The 23,971-nt window shown below is 42.4% G+C and overlaps 1 long non-coding RNA gene across 1 annotated transcript in view; it reads right to left on the bottom strand.

The window, feature by feature from the left end:
* LOC117356532 overlaps positions 1–16,710 on the bottom strand; it is a 28,957-nt gene extending 12,247 nt beyond the window's left edge. Inside the window, exon 1 of the long non-coding RNA XR_004538662.1 lies at positions 16,650–16,710. This is a non-coding gene — a long non-coding RNA (uncharacterized LOC117356532). The remainder of the gene's footprint in view (positions 1–16,649) is intronic.
* Between the last annotated feature and the right edge of the window lie 7,261 nt (positions 16,711–23,971).

Here is a 23,971-nt window from a genome sequence, read left to right on the forward strand (position 1 = left end):
TAAGAGAAAGGCGACATGATAGGTTAAGGTCAATATTAAGCCCACTGTGATAATCAGGTAGCAAGCAGCTTCCAGCCACAAGATGAACCAACTAAACCCAGATATTCAGTGCTGGGGCATGCATGGATCCCAGCATTGATTATCTAGGTATGACTGCTACCCAGAAGCTACCCGAGCACTAGCTGACATTCAGACTGATACCCGGTTAACTCACTATACAGTCAGGGCAACTTTAGCTGTCCTAAATTTATGAGGTTACTTATCTGTTCAGCAGACTGAAAATCACAGCTTACTGGTTGTTTCTGCTCTGTACTAACTCTGCCACCACACTGCCCACAAACTAGCCAGTTTGGCATAGATGATTAGAGGGGATATTCAATGGCGCTGAATAACATAACAAATTTCTAGACCGCATAACCGTAAGTTCTATGCGGTTTACAAAAGATTATGCTAGGGAAAAGAAAACAAATAATTTTATGAAGAATACAGGAATAACTAATTTGTCAGAAATTTAAAGAGATAAGTTTTCAGCAACTTTCTAAAGTGCTCATATGAAATAGAACTGATATGCTGCCTGATAAGCAAGGATATGTTCTTGATATTTCTTACAGTGAACATTACAGGATATGTTCATGATATTTCTTACAGTGAACATTCGAAGTTCTATAAAGCAAAAATAAATCAAACCAAAATGAAATATTATTCCGATAAAATATTAAAAGCTAAAAATCCTTCTCTTCTTTATACCATCCTCAACAATATAACACCAAATAATAAAAAACAATGTGAATCAAATAATACAGTTCCCACTGCTCAAGAACTGGCGGATTACTTTACTGAAAAAATTACTAACATTAGGAAATTATTTAAAAATAACTTACTACTTTTAAAAGATCTTGAACAGGTTAATCCAGATTCACTATCTTCCAAATGTTCCAAATTTAAAATACCTAGTTTAAATGAGATTGAAGCTATTCATAAAACTTTGAATATCAAAGGTTCCAAAGCTGATCAGATACCACCACTTATTCTTAAACAATATTTTGACATCTTTGGACCTTTGATTCATACATTAGTTACCGAAAGTTTAAACCAACACATTGTACCTCTGGATTGGAAAAAGTCATACATCCGTCCCATTATTAAAGATAAAAATATCGGTAATGATGACCTATCCAATTATAGACCTATATCTAACATCCCCTTTTTAGCAAAATTAACAGAGAAAATGGTTTTCAACCAAATTTCAGAGTTTGTAGAAAAAACTAACGTGTTACATCCGAATCAAACTGGTTTTAGACAGCACCATAGCACAGAACACTCCCTGATTGGCATGACAACTTCCATTCAATATTTCTTAGATCATCATCAATCGGTGCTGTTAATTTCTATTGATCTTTCAGCAGCATTTGACACGATTGATCATCAACTTCTTCTCAATAGACTACAATCTATTGGGGTTACAGATGAAGTTCATGCGTGGTTTACATCCTATTTCAGTAATCGCTCATCCACAGTTTTTTTCAATGAATCTTCCTCTAAACCATCACACATTGCACATGGGGTTCCCCAAGGATCTATTCTTTCTCCTTTACTTTTCAATATTTTTCTGGCACCACTGTTGACATTATGCCAATCTGTAGGCTTTCATGTTTTTGCCTATGCTGGTGACATTCAGCTATTGCATCCTCTAAATAATAATGATGTACTTGAAATTTCGGATATTAATAGGAAACTTGACCAAATTTATCATTGGCTGGATGAAAACAGATTGGCACTTAATATCAAAAAAACTAATATCATGCTTTTTCCATGGAAGGATAGTTTCCCTCTTGTTACTCCTGTCGCTATTCAAAACGTTCCCCTACAATTAGTCCAAAATATTAAAATTTTAGGGGTAATTTTTGATAATAAACTTACTTTTCACGACCATATTAGTAACATCATGAAAACTACCTTTTACAGATTACGTAAAATTCGATCTATTTCAAAATTTCTATGTCCCAAATCATTCAACATTCTGATTCACTCTTTGGTGATGTCTAAAATAGACTATTGCAATTCTCTATTTAAAGGAATTGCTTTACATGAAATAAAACGTCTCCAAATCATACAAAATGCATCAATTAAATTAATAACCAAATCCAGAAAATTCGACCATGTGACACCGCTTCTTAAGGATGCTCACTGGCTTCCAGTTATTCACAGAATAACTTTTAAACTTTGTATAATCATCTTCAAAACTCTATATAATATGACCCCTGCTTTTTTATTTAAATTATTAATTCCATATTCTGCAAGGAGAATTTTAAGATCCAATGAACAAAACTTATTGTCTATTCCTTCATTAAAAAGTATAAATACGAGAAGACAATTTATTTTTTCATGTACTGCACCTCAGACTTGGAATGCCCTCCCTATTTTTTTAAGGGAGGAGAAGGAATTCGGAAAATTTAAAAGTAACTTAAAAACTTTTCTTTTTAAAGATGCCTTTGCAAACTGATTTTTTTTATGTTACTACTCCATTGTACTTTATTATATATATTTTTTTAACTATTACCCTTGTGTTTTTTTCCCTGAATGTCTCTTCTTTACTTTAATGAATTGTATTTCACCCCTCCTTACCTAATGTTAAGAGTATGTTAAACAGTGTAATTTTTTTTTTTTTTAATATTTGTATGTATTGTACAGTTACCTAACAAATGTAAATTTTAATGTGTACATCGCTTTGAAGTTTGATTAAGCGATTCATCAAGATACCTAATAAACTTGAAACTTACTTTTACAGCCCTTAACATAAGGAAACGCAAACTGAGCATGTGATCTTCTATTATTCCTCTGTGACAGAATATCAAATCTGTCAACAAGATATAGTGGGGCAAGTCCAAAAGCTACCTTATAATACAAACATCCCAATTCAAAGATTACTCGAGCCTCGATCGGAAGCCAGTGCATTTCAAGGTAGCAAGGCATTGCGTGGTTAAACTTCCTTAAACCAGAGATCAGTCTTACCACCCTATTCTGCACCAAGGTCAATGTAGTCAGATTTTTCTTGGTGCTTTTCAGATAGACTATATTACAATAGTCCAGTAGGCCCAAGAGTAATGATTGAACAAGAATTTTGAAAGCAGCAACCCCCCCCCCCCAGATAAGCCCACTCATGTGGTTTAAATGGCCCAGATCCTGTCTTCTGAAGGGAGAGGAGGTTTTCAATGGTGGGGCTTCAGGATACTGACCTAGATGTACCATTAGCTCAAGTATTTATATTTTGAGGTGGTAAGGGCAGAAACTAGCAATGAAAGCAGGGCAGGATTTGGCTCAGGTTCACCCAAAATTGGCTGTCACAGCCATTCAGGAAGCCGCTCAGCACCGAGCAGCAGCGCCCAAAGCGCACTCCTACTCGGTACAGCTGGATCACCAGAACTTGGGGCAGTGACTGGCTCAGCAGCAGGGCAGGAGAATGGAAAGCTCACTCTTGCCTGCTACACCTCTGGACCACCAGGGATTCCAGATACACGGGTCCTAAGAAGGCAAAGTGGCATTCAGGATATCATCAGAGAGAGGAGGTACAATGGACAGGGCAGGGAGGGGAGATGGGGTGGAGAGCCTGGGAGAGAGGGGGAACAGGGTGGAGAACCTGGCAGGGAAGAAAGAGGACTGGGTACAGTGCCTGGCAGGGAGGGGGCTGGGTGCAGAGTCTGACATGGGAGGGAGGGGGCGCTGGGTGCAGATCCTAGCAGGGCAGGGCACTTGAATATTAAACCGCCTGTCTTATATTCGAGTCAACCATTTTTCCTCCTTTTTGTGAGAGAAATGGGGGTCTCGACTTATAATCGGATCAACTTATATTCGAATATATGCAGGGTAGTGCATCCATATGCATATAAACATATGGAGCACTATAGTGGCAATTTGTTTCATGGGCATGTTGTAACTTTGGTTTGCTTCTTTCAGGTGAGCCAATCATTGGTTAAAGACATGCTTCTTCTGGAACTGAAGACTCCTCAGAGTTGGCTTGTGACTGTGCTCTATATATTGCTAAGGCATGAGCTGTCAGGCTTCAGTTCATTGAGCAGCATCTACAGAGGTAATGTGATTAACTCACTCTCCCCTCCATCCTGCCTTGTAGCTGCTTCAAGGGCCTTGGTTTCAACCTCAGTGGTGGTTGCTTCTTTTTCTTTCAGCGGCATCTCCAAGGCAATGCATGAAACTTAGGGATACTCCTGGGCTCCAACTTATTGCTCTCCAACTATATTTTTCGAGTGGTCTCTTCATCATTCTACTATTTACGACAACTCTGGAAAATAAGAAACTACTTCTTGGAATCTGTCTTCGTCCAACTTCTCTATACCTTTGTCCTCTCCCACATTGACTACTGCAATGCATTATTCAACGGACTCACAGCAAAGAACATACAGCGTCTCCAACGTGTACAAAATGCAGCAATCACACTCCTAAGGAACCTTCATGCCCACGACCCTGTCTCCCAAGCTTTATCATCATCCCACTGCCTACCCATAACCAAACGCTATGGGGGTAATAATAAAAAAAAAACCATCTAAAAAGTGTCCTAAATGGCTACTTGGATGATCAAAAAGCCTGATCGAGGGCAGGAGGGCCTGGGATCCCTCCTGCCCGTAATGTAGTGCGGGGTGGGGGTAGGGGGTCACTTGGGCCAGGAGGGTTTGGGCTCCCTCCTGGCCCGAACGAGTCGGGGGTCGCAGGGGTCAGGAGGGCTTGGACTCTCTCCTGGCCCAAACGAGTCGCAGGGGGGGTCGCCTGGTCCAGGAGGGCTTGGGCTCCCTCCTGGCCAGAACGAGTCAGGGGTTGCTGGGGCCAGGAGGGCTTGGGCTTCCTCCTGGCCCGAACGAATCGGGGGTCGCCGGGGCCAGGAGGGCTTGGGCTCCCTCCTGGCCTGAACGAGTCGGGGGTCGCCGGAGCCAGGAGGGCTTGGGCTCCCTCCTGGCCTGATCAAGACGTGGAGGGGGGGTGGTCGCCGGGGCCAGGAGAGCTTGGGCTCTCTCCTGGCCCGATGTTAATCGGCGGGGCAAGAGGGCATGGGCTCCCTCTTGCCCCGATGTTGTCGGGAGGGGGGGTCGCGGTTCGACATGGCAGGAGGGCTTGGGCACCCTCCTGCCTGGATGGTTGTGGGGGGGGGATTTTGTAACCGGTGTTGTTTTTGACAGACACCGGTTACAGAATCCAGCTTTTAGGCGAAGGACTGGCTCCTCCTTCGCCTAAAAACCCTTCTGTTGGACGTTTGGGGCTTAGGCTTTTTTTGTTTCATTATGGCTAAAAAGTGTAGACGTCGTGTAGGTGTACTTGTAGACGTAGTGGAGATTGGGCGTTTAGGCAGAGGAAGGCCATAATCAAAACAAGGATGTTTGTTTTGGTTATGGACACTTTCCCTGCTTCTGCGTTGAACGTTTAAGGACTTAGGCCAAAAGGGGACTTAGACGCTTTTTTTGATTATGCCCCTCCATGTCTTTAAGGGCTTGATGCTAGCGTACAAATCCTTGCACAACATGGCACCATACTACATGACAGCCAAACTCCCTCCATATGTACTGAACCGACTACTCTGCTCCCAGGATGAGATGTGCCTCCAAAACACCCCCAGGTCACACCCTTCAACTACAAAGCGCTAGATAATGATCCTACTTCCATTTCATTTCTAGCTACTGGAATCAACTACCCCCTCAGATCGGATCCCTCGAAGGGCTAATAAACTTTAGGAAAGCAAAAAAAAAAATTGGCCTCTTCACCTAATCCCCTGTCTATGATTAAAACACAAGAAATGTTTATTACTCTGTATATATCAAGTAGGCAGTATAGTAAGTCTACCAAATTGTATGTTTAATCATATTTATTGAAATATTTCATCATATTACATCAACTTAATTAAGATATGGACTCCAAAGCAATTATTACACTGTCAAAATCAAATAAACCAATTAAGGTGAATATCCATCTAGCCCACAACTTGAAGAAAGACAACTCTATTAGTTCAGACATCATCAGGAAATCAAAAAATAGGATTAGAAAAGGGAAAACCTTTCCCCCTTTCACAACCTATATAGATACATATAGCGCTAATCATATATGAATCCCCATTGAGAATAGCAAATAAACAAGTAAGGTTTCTTTCCCTTTAAGAAATAATTCTAATTGAAGTTGGTTACAAAAAACATAATCTTTATCTTGAATATGTAATAAACATTTGCAGGGGAATTTTAATAAAATGTAGCACCAATTTCAAGAACCTTAGGTTGTAAAGCCAAAAAGGCTTTCCTCCTAAGTTGAGTAGCCTTTGCTACATAGGGAAACATTAAGACCTTATCTCCGCAAAATTTTGCCTCTCTATTTTGGAAATATAGTTTCAAAATTAAAGCTTTATCTGATTCATTTACACAGGTAATTAACAAAGTAGCCCAGGTTGGGATCAATTCTTGAGAGTCTTCTAAAAATTTTGTCAAATCCAAATCTACTACACTCAATTGATCCAGTCTCCCTTCTACTGGAATTTTTTTCTTTTGGGGTATATAAAAAAAAGTTAGAAAACAAGATACCTCAACCCACACTTTAATCTAAATTACAACAATAAGAGCTCCCGCAGAATTCACCTGTTCGCCTTCCCCTGTTCACCATTTCAAAAGGTTCTTCGACAGAACCTTCTCCTTCCAGGAGGCTAAACTGAACCCATGGCTAGACCAAATTGTGCTCGATGCCCCTGCCTACCTTGACTTCAGAAAACAACTCAAAACACACTTATTCCACAAACTGAACTCTTAATACACTTGACTTCTACTTCTTTCTTCACCACCCACTAATGGCCAGGAATTTTCTCCTACTCATTTATTGTACTTTCCTAACCTGTTGATTTCAATGACTTCATTGTTTGTAACTCTGATTAACTGATGTGAATCGCCTAGAACTCTCTGGGTAAGGTGGTATGTAAAAATAAAATTATTATTATTATTATAGTATCTGAATTAGTTACCCCAAGTATCTCCTTAAGATACCTTCTCAGAAGTATCTCAGGTGATAACAAATGGGTCGATGGAAAATTTACTAATCTTAAATTGTAAACCATTGTCTGTATACTGTATTATGTATGTTAACCTGTAACCCATTCTGAGCTCATTGGGGAGAATGGGATAGAAATGAATTAAATAAATAAATAAATAACTCTGTCTTCCTATATTCAGCAGTAGTTTCTGCCTTTTCTAATTCTGCTGTCCTACATGCAGTGGCAACGCCTGCTTTCTGTTCTTCTATTTTAAGTTTCTCTCACTTCAGGGCCATTTATAGCTCACTAAAGGAGGCACATAATTTAGTGTTTCCAAGTTTTATTTAAATTTGATATACCACAAAATAAAACAATATCCATGCGGAGTAAAATAGACTAAAATAAAGCAAATAGAGGGAGGAATGAGAAATGGAAGAAATGGGAAAGGATGAACTACAATGCATGATAGGAGAGGGAAAGAAAGAGATTAGAGCAAATATAATAATAATAGCTTTATTTATATCCCTGTCATACCTTTTCATTCAGGGCCATTGTTCTGTTGACAGTATCGTGGAATGGGGGGAAGGCTAGAGATTGTAATCATCCTGGAATAGGAAGGATTTGAGATTAGATTTAAATTTCTCCAAGAAGGTTTCCAGTCTTAGATGGGGTGGGAAAAGAATTCCATAGGGTTGGGCAGTGATGATGCTGAAGCATGGAGAGTTGCATGTAATTTGTCTGACTGTTGGGATTATCAGTAAATTCTGTTGTAGTGAGCCAAGGGTGTATGAAGGTAGGCAGTGTGTAAGAAGCTGATAAATATATGGAGGTGAGTGAAATAAGCAGGTTTTAAATACCAAGAAAAAGATCTTAAAAGTGATTCTGTGTGAAATTTGGAGCCAGTGAGCCTATTTAAGTGGGAGGGTAATATGATCAATTTTTGTTTACTCAGACAATCATTTTAATGGACGTGTTTTGGATCATTTGCAGGTGATGTATGTCGTTTTTTTTTATGATACCCCGATAAAGGGAATTACAGTAATCAATTTGACTGATTATCAGTGAATGCACCAATACATTGAGAGCTGAAGGGTAGAGAAGAGATTTTAGCGAGTGTCCAGAGTTTGAAGAAACATCGTTGAATGACATGAAATTTGAGGTTGAAAGCTGAGAGTGCTATCTAAAGCGACACCTAATATTTGAAGAGTGGGAATAATCGGAACTGATGTGCCTGGTAGTAATAACAAAGCTGCTAGATCCTGAGGGGAAGTAATAGGGCCTTAGGTTTCTTTAGATTAAGGAACAGGCAGTTATCATTTAACCAGGTAGTAATTGTGCTAAAATAGGAGTTAATCTCATGAATTTGTGAGGGACCCGATGGGGTAAAGGGGGTGAAGAAGCTAGATGTCATTGACATAAACAAAATTAGTAAAGCCAATGAATTGTGCTAGGGTGAAAAGGGGTGTCATAAAGACGGGAGCCAGTATTGATCTTTGTGGAACCCCCACAAGGTAAGGTGAATGGCTCAGATATGAGGTATTGTGAAACTGAATTGTGTATTTTCATTCATGGCCTCTGCCTCTGCTGATGCCTGGATAGCTGCTGAGTTGGTTGTAGATTGAACTGACTGATCTGTTTTATGTGACTTTGAAGTTCTTGAACTATGTCTAGATGCCCATGAATGTTGAGAGGTGTCAGGTAGAGAATGACACAAAGAAAAAAATCTGTCCCCGTCACCACCCCGTCACCAGACCACCATCCCCTTCACCGCCCCATCCCCGCCGTCCCCTTCACCGCCCCATCCCCGCCATCCCCTTCACCACCCCATCCCCGCCGTCCCCTTCACCGCCCCATCCCCGTCCCCATCCCCACTGTCCCCTTCAACGCCCCATCCCCGCCGTCTTCTTCATTGCCCCGTCCCCGCAGCATCTACCCTTCCCTCTCGCCACCTCACCACCCTTCAACTGCCCGAGAATCTCCCTCCCTCCCCCTTACATTCGCTGCACGTTAGTAAAGAATTGAAACTTATGGGAGGTTAGGCGCGCGATCACCGATCACGCGCAGCCCCCTCCCTCCCTACGCCCAAATCTATCTCCCTCCGCCTTACCTTCACAGCGCTTTTCTAAAAAAATTACTGAAGCCGGCGAAGCCTGCCTGCCTGTCTGCAGTCACGTGTGTGTGGGCGGAAGCTTCTCCTCTGACGCAATTTCCAGTTGCATCAGAGGAGAAGCTTCCGTGACTGCAGGCAGGCAGGCTTTGCCGGCTTCAGTAATTTTTATACAAAAGCGCCGTGAAGGTAAGGCGGAGGGAGGGAGGTAGATTTTGCCAGAGGGAGGGTGCCATGCGCGATCAGTGACTGCGCGCCTTCCCTCCCTTAACTGCAGGGACAAGGCAATTCACCGCTGCACAGGGCAGTGGATGGCCTTGTCCCCGTGCCTGCAGTGAGCACTTTTTTCCCCCCACCATTTCAGCGGGTTACCCACAGCTACCCACAGGTAACTGCCACCGTGTCATTCTCTAGTGTCAGGTCTGATAGACGCTCTTGAGTCTACGATGGGAGCTCTAGGCAGCCATTTCCTATGAGTGATCTGCACGGAGCAGGAGTGTGAGAAGATCTCTCTTGCCCTGAAAACCCGCTAGACCACCAGGTAAGGCTTAAGGGGGGGCTTACAGGGCTTAAAATAGCCGGGGGGAAGCGAGGGTTAGGAGCAGAACCTGCCCGAATATTATTCACGTTTTTTTAAATATTTGCGGGCCGGCTCTGCCCCTAACCCCCAGGGATACGGAGGGAGAAGTGTAGTATCAAGCAGAAGTGGTGCACAGGAAACAGGGAGACAAGGTTTGCTGTCCTTTCATTTCGTATTTAAAGTTAGGGAGGCATATGCAGACGTTATCTGGGTGGAATATTTACCTGGCTCTTGAAAGACATCACTGAAAGCAAAGGTACCCAACGTCCAAGAGAGCCCTTGGAAGAGGCAAAAAAGCTAAGTGACTGAGATATTTGAAAGTGGAAGATTAGATTTATACCTTCGATAATCTTCTCTCTGTTAGTCCCTGTAGGATTCCATATGCTAGGTATTCACTCCCAACCCACAATCCGGGAGTTGCAGAAATCCACAAACCTTTCTGAGCACATGCTCTACCCCCTTAGCCTGCAAGGCTAGAAAATATATCCAGTTAAATCCCAAAGCCAAGCAACATACCTAAATAAATTCATGACAAGAGGGTACAGGGGAAGATCCCCAACAACATAAGGAATTATTGAACTGGTTTGCTTTGCAAAATATTAATAAGCGATAAACAGGCACAAGGGCAACTCAGAAAAAAAAAATCGAAGAACAATGTAGAACTAACCTGCTGTGTGCAACGAGCACACCAAAAAAGGCTTTCGGTGATGAGTATACTCATAGAAAACGTTCCACAGGATATGTCAACTGGCTGGAAAGAGTTAAAGCCTGTAAGGAGAATCATCAAGGCAGAAAGAAGCAGGCTATTCCAAAAAACTGAGTGTACACAGAGAGGGCGGGTCGTATGAAATCCTACAGGGACTAACATAAGGAAGATTATCGAAGGTATAAACATAATTTTCCATTCTATTGTATCCCTTCCGTATTCCATACACTAGGTGACATACCAATGCAATGGTAACATCTAAGGAGGGACAAAAGAGCCTACCCTCAGCACCGAGATTCCAAAAAGTGCCATCAGAATGAGCCGCAACATCCACTTAGTAAAAACCAGGTATGAAGAGAGGCCCAGGTAGCTGCCCTGCAAATTTCATCAGGATGAATCATGTGAGACTCCACTCACGATACAGCCATACTTCCAGTCAAGTGGGTGTTAAGCATAAATGGCAACAGCTTGTGATGGAAGTCGCAGATATGCCCATTTGAAGCTATCAATCAATCGAAGCCTTGGCCACCAGCCAACCACGGTGAGGCACAGCAGTCAGGACAAATAGGTGATCAGACAGCTGGAAAACATTAGTCCTCTCCAAACTGTGGATCAAGACTTCCCTGACAGCTAACTTGTGCAAGATCTGATCCTTTCACTCCGAGCCTGGAAAAGTCTGAAGGAAAAGCAGACAAACGAACTTCCTGTTTGACATGGAAAGCATAAACCACTTTCAGTAGAAAGGAAGGAAGGGACAGTAGGGAGAAAACATCAACGTCCGGAAAACAGATAAAGGACGCCCTGCACAAAAGAGCCTGAAGCACCAAAAAACGCTGAGACAATGGCAATCAAAAAGACAGTCTTGACTGTCAGATCTGGAAAAGAAGCATCCTTCAGTGGCTCCAAGGCCTAAGGAGAGGAGGAAAGATTCAAGAGGCCAGCCGGGAGCCGGGAGGGATTTACTGCACAGACAGTGCAGGTGCACCAGTGTTCCGCTACCTATGTTAGCCTAAAGTTGGAACAAAATAAAATAATGCTCTCTGTCCAAAGATTAGGGGTAACCGAAAGGAAGATGTATCAGGAAGTTCCTCCCAATTGCCTGTTCCCTGGGAAAGAGAAAAAGAAAAGGCTATGGATTGACTGCTAGGTCCTCAAGAAATAAACTGCAATGGAATGGATGCTATGGATTTAAGATAAGTATAGGATTTTTTTTTTGGGGGGGGCGGGTTTGTAACGTGCTCTACATATGTTACTGAGATCCCTGGGGCTGTTTGCTATATGTGACCATTTGCTGAATGTTTTGGTTTTTTTTAAGTTGGGAGAGAGAGGTAGTGATTCTTCTGACTATGGTCAGGAAAGAAAGCTAATTTCCCTGGTAGGTTTTGAAATAAAGCCCTCAGAGCCTGCTATTATAGTGTTTGGTTGAAACATAGAAACATAGAGTTTGACGGCAGAAGAGGGCCGGTGGCCCAACAAGCCTGCCCACTCAAGAACCCTCCCTCCCTGGAGTACCCATCTTTTATGCATAACTCTGTAGCACCCCCACCTGTTTGTCCCATCGACTTTTGAATTCCAGCACGCTACTAGCCTCGACCATCTGGCGTGGAAGTTTAGTCCATCGATCAATCACCCGTTCGGTGAAGAAGTATTTCCTGGTGTCACCATGAAATCTTCCTCCCTTAAGTTTTAGTGGATGCCCTCTTGTTGCTGTGGGACCCATAAGAAAAAATATTTCTTCCTCCACTTCAATGCAATCCGTGATGTATTTGAATGTTTCTATCATGTCCCCCCTTTCTCTGCGCTCCTTGAGAGAATATAAGCGCAGTGTTTTCAATTGCCCATAATACTTCAGATCTGTTAATGTTGTTTCCACATGGTTATCAACTCAAGGGTTGGCCCACTCCACTCAGTATTTTATAGACTCACAACTGAAAGTTTGACACATCATAGGTGCTACCCAAGAAAGGATGGGATGCCATGGAGGTCAAGTCATGTGGAATGCAATTATAGCTTGCTACGACCCTGACTGCACACAGCAGGCAACTGCCTAGATGAGAGGCGGGGCGAGGGTGGGTTGGGAGTGAGGGGTGGGGCCATGTGCCCTCGTTTTTTGACTTCACAAATATGGTAACCCTACACTTGCTTTGCTCATATAACAGTGTTCCGCAATCTTTTTAAAGCTGCAGCACACTAAACTCAGGGCTGTGGCTTGAGGGCATCTGGAAATGCGCAGATGTCATGCATATGGGTGATGTCATCATATCGACGTCCACGCACGAATGGAGGCCCTCCAGACAGGGCCCTGAGCTTGCAATTACTACCGGGGGGGGGAGCATACCGCGAGTGGCACGTCCTGTAAGCAGTCAGCCGGCGCCAGTGCCTCTCTTCCTCGCCAGCATCTCGTGACATATCCGGAATCTCACCACGGCACACTAGTTTGCGATACACGATCCTCTGTGTTATAAAGAACTTAAAATAGCCTTCTGCTGTAGGTTGGTATTCTGCAAAGCTACCTTGTAACTGTTGTCTAGAAATACTGAGATTTGAAGGAAATTTAAGTACAGTACTTTCTCTCTGAGCTGTCCTACTTTGTGCCACTTTCTCTCAGTTATTTTTGTCTGCTTTATAATTCTGCATAGTTTTGTCAGTGAGCCTGTAGAGCCGATGGGGTTTGATTAGCTTCTCTCCACCCTCAGAAGTTTCTATTAATGTATGTGAGTCCCTCTCGGCTGTGGCCTGTGGCTGGTGTTCTGCCAGCTCACTTACTGCAATCTCTTCACTTGCCATCATCTGCTATCAAACTGACAGAAATAAACCTTTTTTTTTTTTTTTTTCTTATTCTTCTTCTAAGCTCTGAGCACTGAGGTAGCTGGGCTGGGCTGGGCTGAAACTGCTACAACATATGTTTGCCAAGGTAGCAAAGGAGGAGGCTGCTTACAATTTCCTTATATGGCACATTTGCTGCTAACACTGCTTCTACCTTCACTTTGATCGCACTTTTCAGTATAAAGTTAATAATTCAATTTTAATAATATGGCTTCAGAAAAAGGAGGAAGGATTGAGACATCCAGGTTTAGCATCCATTGAAAGCAATGGAATTAAAACCTGGCTCTCTCAATCTGTCCTCATTTTTCTGGAGCTATATGGTAACCCTAGTCCCACCCCTTCTGCTGATAAAAAGTATTGCAGCTTCTCTTCAATTATTGTGTAGTCGTAGTATCTTGATTGATCTCGAACTGAATACTTTTATTCAGAGGAGGAGGGTGCTCAGAGAATAACCACTAACCACCCCTTGACTATTAATGTTTGTCAAGGAAAACCTGACTAGGAACGTAACTCCTTTTTACAAAGTCGCATCAGACTTTTTTTATTGTCAGCCACGGCGGTATTAGCTCCAATGCTCAGAGCTATTGCTCCACATGGGAGTGGCCTTAGGTATCTAGCTAGTCAGAGTCTTAGGCCACTACCAGTACATCCTAGGTTGCACCAGGAAGGAGGACTAAGGCCCTGATTGACCCAGGTATCTAAGGCCCCCTCCTATGGGAGGGGCCTTAGGCATCTGAGTCAATCAGGGCTTTAGAGGTGTCCCCAGTGCATCCCAGGATGCACTGGGAAGGATATGGCTTACCATTTTAAAGAGGCAGGCCTGCCAGATGGAGGGAGTAAGCATCCTTCTGGCTGGACTTTTGTATAAACAGTATGGGGGTGGGGGAGTATTGGGGTGGGTGTCTGGAGGTTTGAGGTTGCTGGAGTGGGGGCCTTGATGTTCAGGGGGTTCGAGGTGTTGCCACTTCAGGGGTGGCGGCAGGAGGGAGTGGGCATCCCTCATTCCAGTCTTCAACAGGGGTGGGTGTCGCCACTTCAGGGGGGTGGCAGCAGGGAGGAGTGGGCATCCCTCTTGCCAAGCTGAAGCTTCTGGGAGGCCTGCCGGCTCAGCTGATCGGGAATTCCCTTGCTGTGATCAGCTAATAGCAAGGGATCCCCCGATCAGGCAGGCACAATTCTGTAACCAGCACCAGTGACATGGGCGCTGATTATAGAATTGGATGTTAGGCATCTGTTTTTACAGACAAACACAACTTTGTGTAGGACGCTGGTGTGTGATTTCTCAGCCGCTTCTTAGGCAACTATTGAGACCAGCATCCTATACAGAATCTGCCCCTCAATGTAGGCCTATTTCTTATAACTATTTTTCTTTTTCTTTTATAGTCACAGTGACCAGAAGTTCTCTAGTTAAGTTTATGCTGAATGTGTGGGTTCTAAGTCTCACTGTATATGTTGTATGTTTTCAAAGTGTCCCCTGAAGAAGGTGCCTCCTATACGCTGAAACTGGGGTCCTTATTGGAACCACTGTTTTGAATAAAGACTGATCATTGGTTGAAAAGACACCTCCCTTGCCATTTTTGTTGGTCCGTCTAAGTCAGTGTATCGCAAACTGTGTGCCGCAGTACACCAGCGTGCCTCCTGATATTTCTGGTGTGCTGCAACACACTGGCGAGGAGTAGAGTCGTCCATGTCGGCTGCCTGCCTACAGGACGTGACTCTCCTCCTCGCCAGCGTCTCTTCTCTTCTCCCTGCACCTCCCGGATCCCTGTAACGGCAGGGTCACGGCAAGCCGGGCCTCCGTGCATGCACGGAAGTTGACACAATGATGTCATGCATGCACGTGACATCATCACATTGACTTCCGGGTGCCTTCCAGCCGGGGCACTGCATTTAGTGTGCCACCGGCAGAAAAAAGTTGTGGGACACTGGTCTAAGTTTTTTTACCAGGTGGTAATTTTTCAGCTAGCACGTGCTATAGCACGTGCTAATCCAGTGCGTGCGCTAAAAACGCTAGTGCACCTTTGTAAAAGGAGCCCTATGTTTCATAATCATATATAGTTTTATCTCATTTTGTATAGTTATAGATCTCATACTTTTCATAATAATTGTACTCTAATGACAAATTTACATGAAGCAACCAAGAGCACTATGTAATAAGAATGCAGCCTCATGTTACACGTTATATCTTTTTGTAACATAACATAATGACGGATTTCTATACCGCATAACCCTTAGTTCAATGCGGTTTACAAAAGATTACATAATGAGTAAACACAGGGATAATATAATACACAAATTAGCTAGCCAAAAATTTATAAAAAAAGAAAAGTTTTCAAAAGTTTTCTATAATGTTTATAGAATGTTGATCTAGTCAATAATAGGTGAAATTCTTTGTCGAAATGAGCTGCTTGATAGGAAAGACAATGCCCATGATGTTTCTTACTTTTACAGCCCTTAGCTGAAGGGAACGTAAATAGGGCATGAGATTTTCTACTGTTCCCATAAGTCTTGATAACAAATCTATTAACAAGATAGAGAGAGGCCACACCAAAGACGACTTTATAATATAAACATCCCAACTTAAAAATCACCCGGGCCTCCACTGGGAGACAGTGCAACTCAAGTAATAAGGAGTTACATGGTCATACTTCCTCAGTCCATAAATCATTCTAATTGCCGTGTTTTGAACCAAGGTCAGCCTAGCCAAATTTTTCTTCGTACTTGTCAAATATACAATATTGCAATAGTCTAGAACAGTGTTTTTCAACCTTTTTTGGGCAAAGGCACACTTGTTTCATGAAAAAAATCACGAGGCACACCACCATAAGAAAATGTTAAAAAATTTAACTCTCTGCCTATATTGACTATATATAAAGTAATTCTCTTGAATAGGAATCAAATAAACACAAAGAAAGTATTTTATAATTACTTTATTATGAAATAAAAATTATAAAATACTTTATTCAGTGCGAAACCTGGGCCTGTTTGGCTGAACACAAAGCTGATATTCTGGCTGGAATCGAAGAAAGACACACACGTAGCTCTTCGTCAACAGCTCTCAGTCTCTCTCTGTATTTGGTTTTTATAGCATACAAAAATAGACAAATATACCCTCCATCCTTTTTATTAAACCACAATAGCAGTTTTTAGCGCAGGGAGCTGCGCTGAATGTCCAGCGCTGCTCTTGACGCTCATAGGCTCCCTGCGCTAAAAACCACTATTGCGGTTTAGTAAAAGGTGACCATATTGTAAAATATAGACAGCAGATATAAATTCAGAACTGTGCATAGTAAGTGAAGGGAAGTTTTCATCTCTGGGAATTTACCCAGTTAACTATTAAGTTATTTGGGCAAATTCCTTTGAAAACTGTGGTAATACTGCCTCCACTTTGCTAAATTTAAAATAAAATCATTTTTCCTACCTTGTCTGGTGATTTCTGGTTGCACTTTCTTCTTCTGACTGTGCATCCAATCTTTCTTCCCTTCTATCAGCCTGTATGCTTTCTCTCCTCCACACCTCATTCCCTCCCCCAACTTTTTCTTCCTCTCTCCCTGACCTTTCTTTCTTTTTTTCTGTTTCTCTTCTTTCCTTCTGTTTCCCTGCCTGCCCCCTTTCTTTCTTTCTCCCTGCCGTTCCCCAAGCCACTGCCACTGCCATCGGGGAACAGGACCCACCAATGGATAACAGGCCCCAAAGCCGACGCCGACGCATGCTCTCCCTGACGTCAATTCTACAATCGGAGAGGAAGTTCCGCCCAGCCAGGCAGCGATTGGCTGGCCCGAACCAGGCAGCGATTGGCTGGCCCGAACTTCCTCTCCGACTGTATAATTGACGTCGGGGAGAAGAAGACTTATCGGCTCCATAGATTAGATCGCCAAGACAAAGTGAGTCCTGGGTGATCGACTCACTTTGCCTTGGCGAGTTACTGGCGCCCCTGCCTCGGGCCCCCTGTCAGCTCCGGGCCCGGCGGCCCTGCGGCACACCAGGCAACATCTCGCGGCACACTAGTGTGCCGCGGAACAGCGGTTGAAAAACACTGGTCTAGAACACAGTTCTTCAACCACCGGTCCGCAGACCGGTGTCGGTCCGCAGAAAATTTCTACCGGTCCGCGCAGGGCCGGTGAGATCAAGTCGGCAGTTAAATTTCCTGCCGACTGCGGTTCCTCCCGACTGCGGTTCCTGCTGACTAATGTTCCTCCCAGCCTCAGGCAATCAAGATAGGCTGCCAACGTTGGGGCCTTCCCTCTCTGAGTCTCGCCTGTTCGGAAACAGGAAGTTGAAACAAAATAGGCGGGACTCAGAGAGTGAGGGTCCCAACGTCGGCAACGTGTCTTGATCGCTGCCCCTGCCGAGTTGCTGAAGAGGGCCACGGGGAATTTGCGATTAGAACGGAGAGAGCTGCAGATTCAGGTGCAGGTGGAGGGAGATGGTCAGCGTGTGCGAACAAGATTCTGGGGAGCCTTCACAGTGGCTGTCTCCCCTCCCACCAGCTCTCCTATTTGCCAGGGCAGTGATTTACCGGCAACTTCCTGCAGGCAAGTACTGAGAGCTGCTGGAAGGGGAGGAAGCCACTGTAGGAGGTTGGAAAGGTGCTGGATAAAGGGAGAGCTGTTACTGGACTTGAAGGGAGTTAGAAGGAGAGATGCTGCTGGGAGGGGAGGAGGGAAAGGGATGGGAAGAGAGTTAATGTTGGATAGAGGGAGGAGGGAAGGGAGAAGAAGGAGAGATGCTGCTGGGAGGGGAGGAGGGAAAGGGATGGGAAGAGAGTTAATGTTGGATAGAGGGAGGAGGGAAGGGAGAAGGAAAAAAAGGAAGGAGGGTAGGGAGAAAGAAAAAAGGAAGGAAACAGCTGGCAGGGAGATTACAGGAGGGGAAGGGGGTCAGGGTGGAATGGAGAGATCAGATGAGGGAAAGGGGAGATAGAGGAATGAGAAAGTAGAGAGACATTGATGCTGGAAAGGGGGTCAGCAGAGAAATGAGAGAGGGATAAAGATGCTAGATCTGGTGTAGGAGAGATAAAAATGAAGAAGGCAGTGAAGCTGGAATGAATGATGTAATAAGGAGCGAGGAGGATGGACAGGGAAGAGGGGCATAGAAAGAAGTCAGATACATATGGAAGGGGGAGAGGGCAGACATTGGATGGAACGGGCAGATGCTGGAAGGAAAAGAGTGAAAAGAAGATGAAAGCAGAAACCAGAGACAACAAAAGGTAGAAAAAAATAATTTTATTTCTATTTTGTCATTAGAATATATCAGATTTGAAATATATATCCTGCTAGAGACATAACTGGGGACAGCAGTATTCTGTTAGCATGATATTTCTATGTAGCATTCTATAATAACTTGGCTTGTTCAGTTTTCTTGATAGTAGAGGGGATATATGTGAAGGGGAGGGGAGACAGAGGTTTTGTTGGTCTTTGCTCTGTATATTTGTATTTATAAAATCACAATTGTTAAGAATATTGTTTCTTTTTATACTTTAATAAAATACGTTCAATATAAAATCATAATTGCGGCTTGTGCAGATGGGATCAGATGGTTTGCGGGGACCGAGCTCGCGGAGATGGGGCATAAACGGGGGTTTTAAATTTTAGTCCTAGTAGTTTGCCGGTCCACAAAATAATTCTTTTATTTCTGCCGGTCCACGGGTGTAAAAAGGTTGAAGAACACTGGTCTAGAATACTCAGAAGTAGCATCTGAACCAAGAGTGTAAAGGCAGTGGCATCAAAATAAGCTCTAATGGTGCGGAGTTTCCATAGGGTATAATAACTCTTCTGAACCACAGCATCTATCTGATTTTTCATAGTCAAGCACTGATCAAAATCCACTCCCAAGATTTTAATTGTAGGGCTTATTGGAAATGATACTGAATAGATCTTAATTATTGGTTCTGGAATTATCTTTTTTGATGACACGAAGAACTTAGGGCTCCTTTTACTAAGGTGCACTAGCGTTTTTAGAGCACGCAAAATATTAGCGCACGCAAACCACGTGCTAAATGAAAACACTAACGCAAGCTGTATGGAGGCACATGACACCTCTGAAAATGCCTGTTATAGAAAAGGTTCAGAAAGATATAGTGGTACTAGAAAAGATTCAAAGAAGAGCGACCAAGATGATAAAAGGAATGGAACTCCACTCATATGAGGAAAGACTAAAAAGGTTATGCCTCTGCAGCTTGGAAAAGAGACGGCTGAGAGAAGATATGATTGAAGTCTACATAATCCTGACTGGAGTAAAACAAGTACAAGTGGATCGATTTTTCACTCTGTCAAAAATTACAAAGACTAGAGGACACTCGATGAATTTACAGGGAAATACTTTTAAAACCAATAGGAGGAAATATTTTTTCACTTGGAGAATAGTTAAGCTCTGGAACGCGTTGCCAGAGGATTTGGTAAGAGCAGATAGCGTAGCTGGTTTTAAGAAAGGTTTGAACAATTTCCTGGAGGAAAAGTCCACAGTTTGTTATTGAGAAAGACGTGGGCAAAGCCACTGCTTGCCCTGGATTGGTAGCATGGAATATTGCTACTCCTTGGGTTTTAGCCAGGTACTTAGGACCTGGATTGGCCACCGTGAGAACGGGCTACTGGGCTTGACGGACCATTGGTCTGACCCAATAAGGCTATTCTTATGTTCATAGGTAGCACTGAATTTTTCAGGGATTCACTGAGTGGTGTGTTTGTGGATAGAAGAGAATAGGAGTGGGAGGTTCCCTTTCATCCTGAGGGTAGGGGACACAATATAAAAGAGGAGTAAGAGTGAAGAGGAGATCAAGGATTTGATCACCCTGATCTTTTCCAGAGCCCTAGAACTGAAGGAGATTTTTGAGGCACTGTCTGCTTATGAGGAGAAAGTCCAAGACGGTTTGCAACAGAGCAGACAACCAAGAAGAGAAAGAGGGAACCTAGTGAGCTTCACAACCATAGAGCAAAAGGATTTTACTTGTTCAAGGGTTCACCAGGAGAAGGCAGAGACAGCGTGTGAGTGGAAGAGTGGAAACAAAAAAGAAAGGAGCTTGCAATCTTATGGTCCTGTTCAATACTACCACTCTGCCATCCAGTTGCTTCGGTATTTATTTATTGAGATTTATTGACCATCTTTATGAAGAGATTCACCCAAGGTGGTGTACAATAGGTATAATTCAACAAAAACAATTTTGTTAACAGTAGTAAGAAGACCAGATATAAACATAAATACAGTAAAACCTTGGTTTGCGAGCATAATTAGTTCCAAAAGCATGATTGTAATCCAAAGCACTCATATATCAAAGTGAATTTCCCCATAAAAAATAATGGAAATTCAGACGATTTGTTCCAAAAACTTTAATACAAAATACTGTACGTACTCATATTGCAAGACCTTGTTCGTTTAGAACAGTCACTACACTCCTGCAGTGTCAGAGAGAGAGAGAAGAACCATTGGCTCAGTTGTGATGATGTGATGTGTGTATACTGTATGTACTTGTATTGCAAGGCCTTGCTTGTATATCAAGTTAAAATTTAATCAAATGTTTTGCTTGTCTTGCAAAACACTTGCAAACCAAGTTACTTGCAATCCAAGGTTTTACTGCACAATGAATGAGGCAGAGTTAAAATCAATAAATTGAAACTCAAAAATAGGACTACCTTGAAACAGTTTCAACCTATACTTATTAACAGTAGTGAACTTCAGATACGAGAGCTATAATACATACTAAAACATCTCGGGGTTCTGATAAGTAGTATCTTTCTCTTTAAAAACTCTATAGCCATTAGTTTATTTACCCCTTCCTTTACTAACGCATAGATTGGGTTTTAGCTCCGGCAGCAGTGGGAACTACTCTGACGCTCATAGGAATTCTGTGAGCATCGGATCAGTTACCGCTGCTGCCGGCACTACAACCCACGCTACGTGTTAGTAAAGGAGGGGGTTAATGACTTATTTTTATTTATTTTAGTATTTATACACCGCTTATAGATCTCGGCAGCTTTCATTTTATTACTTCTATTGCAGAGAAACTTCATTTTAACTGATGACTTTAAAGCTGTGATTTTGACATGTCATTACATCAAATCTTTTTAAAGTGACCCAGTATTCATTGATTTTAATTGATTCTTCAACTGTTAAGTTGATTTCTTGAAAAGCTTTTCGTTGGCATTTTGTTCCCACTGATTGTCTAAAAACTTTCTTCTTTTTTTTTTTAATCATGCTGCTAATCTCACTGACATCCTAATACATTATTTTCCACTCTGTCAGTTTTTTCCATCTATTAATCATTAATGCATCACTTACACAATCCCCAGTCATGATTTTATAATTAAAGAGAAAACTGCCTACTATGGGAAGAGAACTGAAGGCAAAAACAGAAAGACATTTCAGCTGGGAAATTCTGCATAGACTCTAACTATCTGGAGTGAAAGGCAAGTCCTATAAATACTAAAAATGCATTTAGAAAATGTGCCTGACTACAAAAAAGAAAGAGGATAATAAAAAGGAGATGTTAAGAAATAATATGCATAAAAAACACTGACTCCTCTCTTTAACTAAGGTGCGCTAATCAAATTAGCACACACTAATCGAATTAGCACACGCTAAACGCTGACACGTCCATAAACTAACATTCACGTGATAGCATTTAGCACACACTAATTCGATTAGCGTGCGCTAATCGGGTAGCACACCTTAGTAAAAGATGGCCTGAGCATGGACTACAGTTAAGCAACGTGGCACATGCTTAAATACCGTCTCTTGGAATTTCATGTAAAGACATGCTAATTGGCCAATTTTGATTCTACTTCTGTTGCAAAAGGAAAATGAGGCACAAAACAATAGCCTATAGGTCCTTCCATCTGGCCAGTCAGCATTCTCTCCAAGCTGTTCTGGAGTCGGCCACATGCATTCTTATTATTGAGCGTGCTGCGGTAGTTTCACAATTTCAATCATATTGCACAGGGCAGGCGGGTCCCATTGGAGTCCCATAAAACCTGCTTATTTCACTTGGGGGGGGACTCTTACTCAAAAGAAAACCAGGTTAAAAGTTTATCTCGCATTTGATAACCTGCCATTTCATTATACGGTGAAGTATAAGTGGTGTACAATATCTTTAAAAAAAAAAAAAGAACACCATCAATTAATAGTAAAGACTCACTTCAAAAGCCCACCTGAAAGAATTCCAAGATAGATAAAAACAATGTATAAAAAATAGCACAAGTGACAGATGTACATGTTTTCTCACATGAAAACTTTTAAATTGTATAATCATATAAAATTTTAAAAATCTGTCCAAGTCCAAGGGCTCCTTTTACAAAGGTGCGCTAGTGGTTTTAGCGCGTGCTAAAATGCCACACGTGCTAGCCGCTACCAGCTCCTTATAAGCAGGCGGTATTTTTTCGGCTAGCGCACGCTAATCCTGTGCTTACGCTAACAATGCCAACGCACCTTTGTAAAAGGAGATCCAAGTCTATACACGGATGTTAGAACATAAGCCTTGCATTGGTAGGAGCAAAATGGAAGCGCCCCTCGTTACATGTTGAATGTCAGCTGACCATAAGTTCTCTGAATTAAAGTATATGGCTATCGATCACATCCTGGGTGATCGTGATAGGAGACTTCTTCAGTGTGAACAGTGATGGAGTCATCGCCTCAGAACTGTCGAGCTTATGGGACTCGACGTTAACATTCAAAGGTCCGCATTTTGGTGACATCATCTGACAACGTCATTCTTCTTTTTTGTGCTTTTCAATTGGCCGCTCAGGTTTAACAAGATGGCTTTAAATCCCTGGTGGCCATTTGCAATGTGCAGCACGGTGAGATTAGCCCATTGCATTTGCCTTATACCTTGCATTTTTTAAAATGATGTCGCTTTTTGGTTGTCTTTGCCTTGTTTTTTATTTTCTTTTTCTTTTGTAGATTGTGTCACACTTTATCCTTTATACAGACTGCGTCTTCCCCTGACGAAGCCATTTGGGTGAAACGGAGCAAACTCCGTAGGGAACAAAAGATAAGTGTTGTACTTTTATATATTTATTGTTGACCCAAACAATTTGGAGGTTATTTGGCCGATGATAAGAATTGTTCTTCGGGAGTCCGCTATAAGCATTGTCTTGGCGGACCTTCGTTTATGCTAAGGTCTTTTTCCTCCTTATAAACAAAAAAATCTATGTGATAATTTCATCAAGACATAGGATCCATTAAGCTAAGTCCAATATTTGCCAAAAACAAAGTGTTCCCAGAGTGGGCGTTCCAGGAACATGTTAGGGGCATCACATGTTTATGTTTATGTACAGTATTATGTGACTGACACTTTTTGGTGATAACAGACAGCAAAATGACTTCTCATCTACCCACAATGAACTGCGGTCACCCTTGTTGAGATGTAACCTTCATTTCCCAAACTACCTTATGGGCCTCTTAACTTATAAATTGCCTTGAACCTGTACTGGATAAATGCAATATAGAAATTCAGATTACCGTAGATTAGAAAGAAAAACACTGTGAATTAGGCCTGCTTTAAAAGCTTCTAAGGAAAAGCCCAACTCATTTATTGACCCATTTGAGATTTGGCTGTGTTGGATTTAATTTTTCTTTAAAATACAGCATAGTACCAGAAGACTGGAGAATGGCCAACATGATGTCGATTTTTAAAAAGGGTTCCAGAGGTGATCCAGGAAATTATAGACTGCTGAGTCTGACGTCAGTGCCATGCAAAATAGTAGAGACTATTATAAAGAACAAAATGACAGAACATATATGTACTCACAC

The sequence above is a fragment of the Geotrypetes seraphini genome, chromosome 3 (assembly GCF_902459505.1).
Source record: "Geotrypetes seraphini chromosome 3, aGeoSer1.1, whole genome shotgun sequence".
NCBI lineage: Eukaryota > Metazoa > Chordata > Amphibia > Gymnophiona > Dermophiidae > Geotrypetes > Geotrypetes seraphini.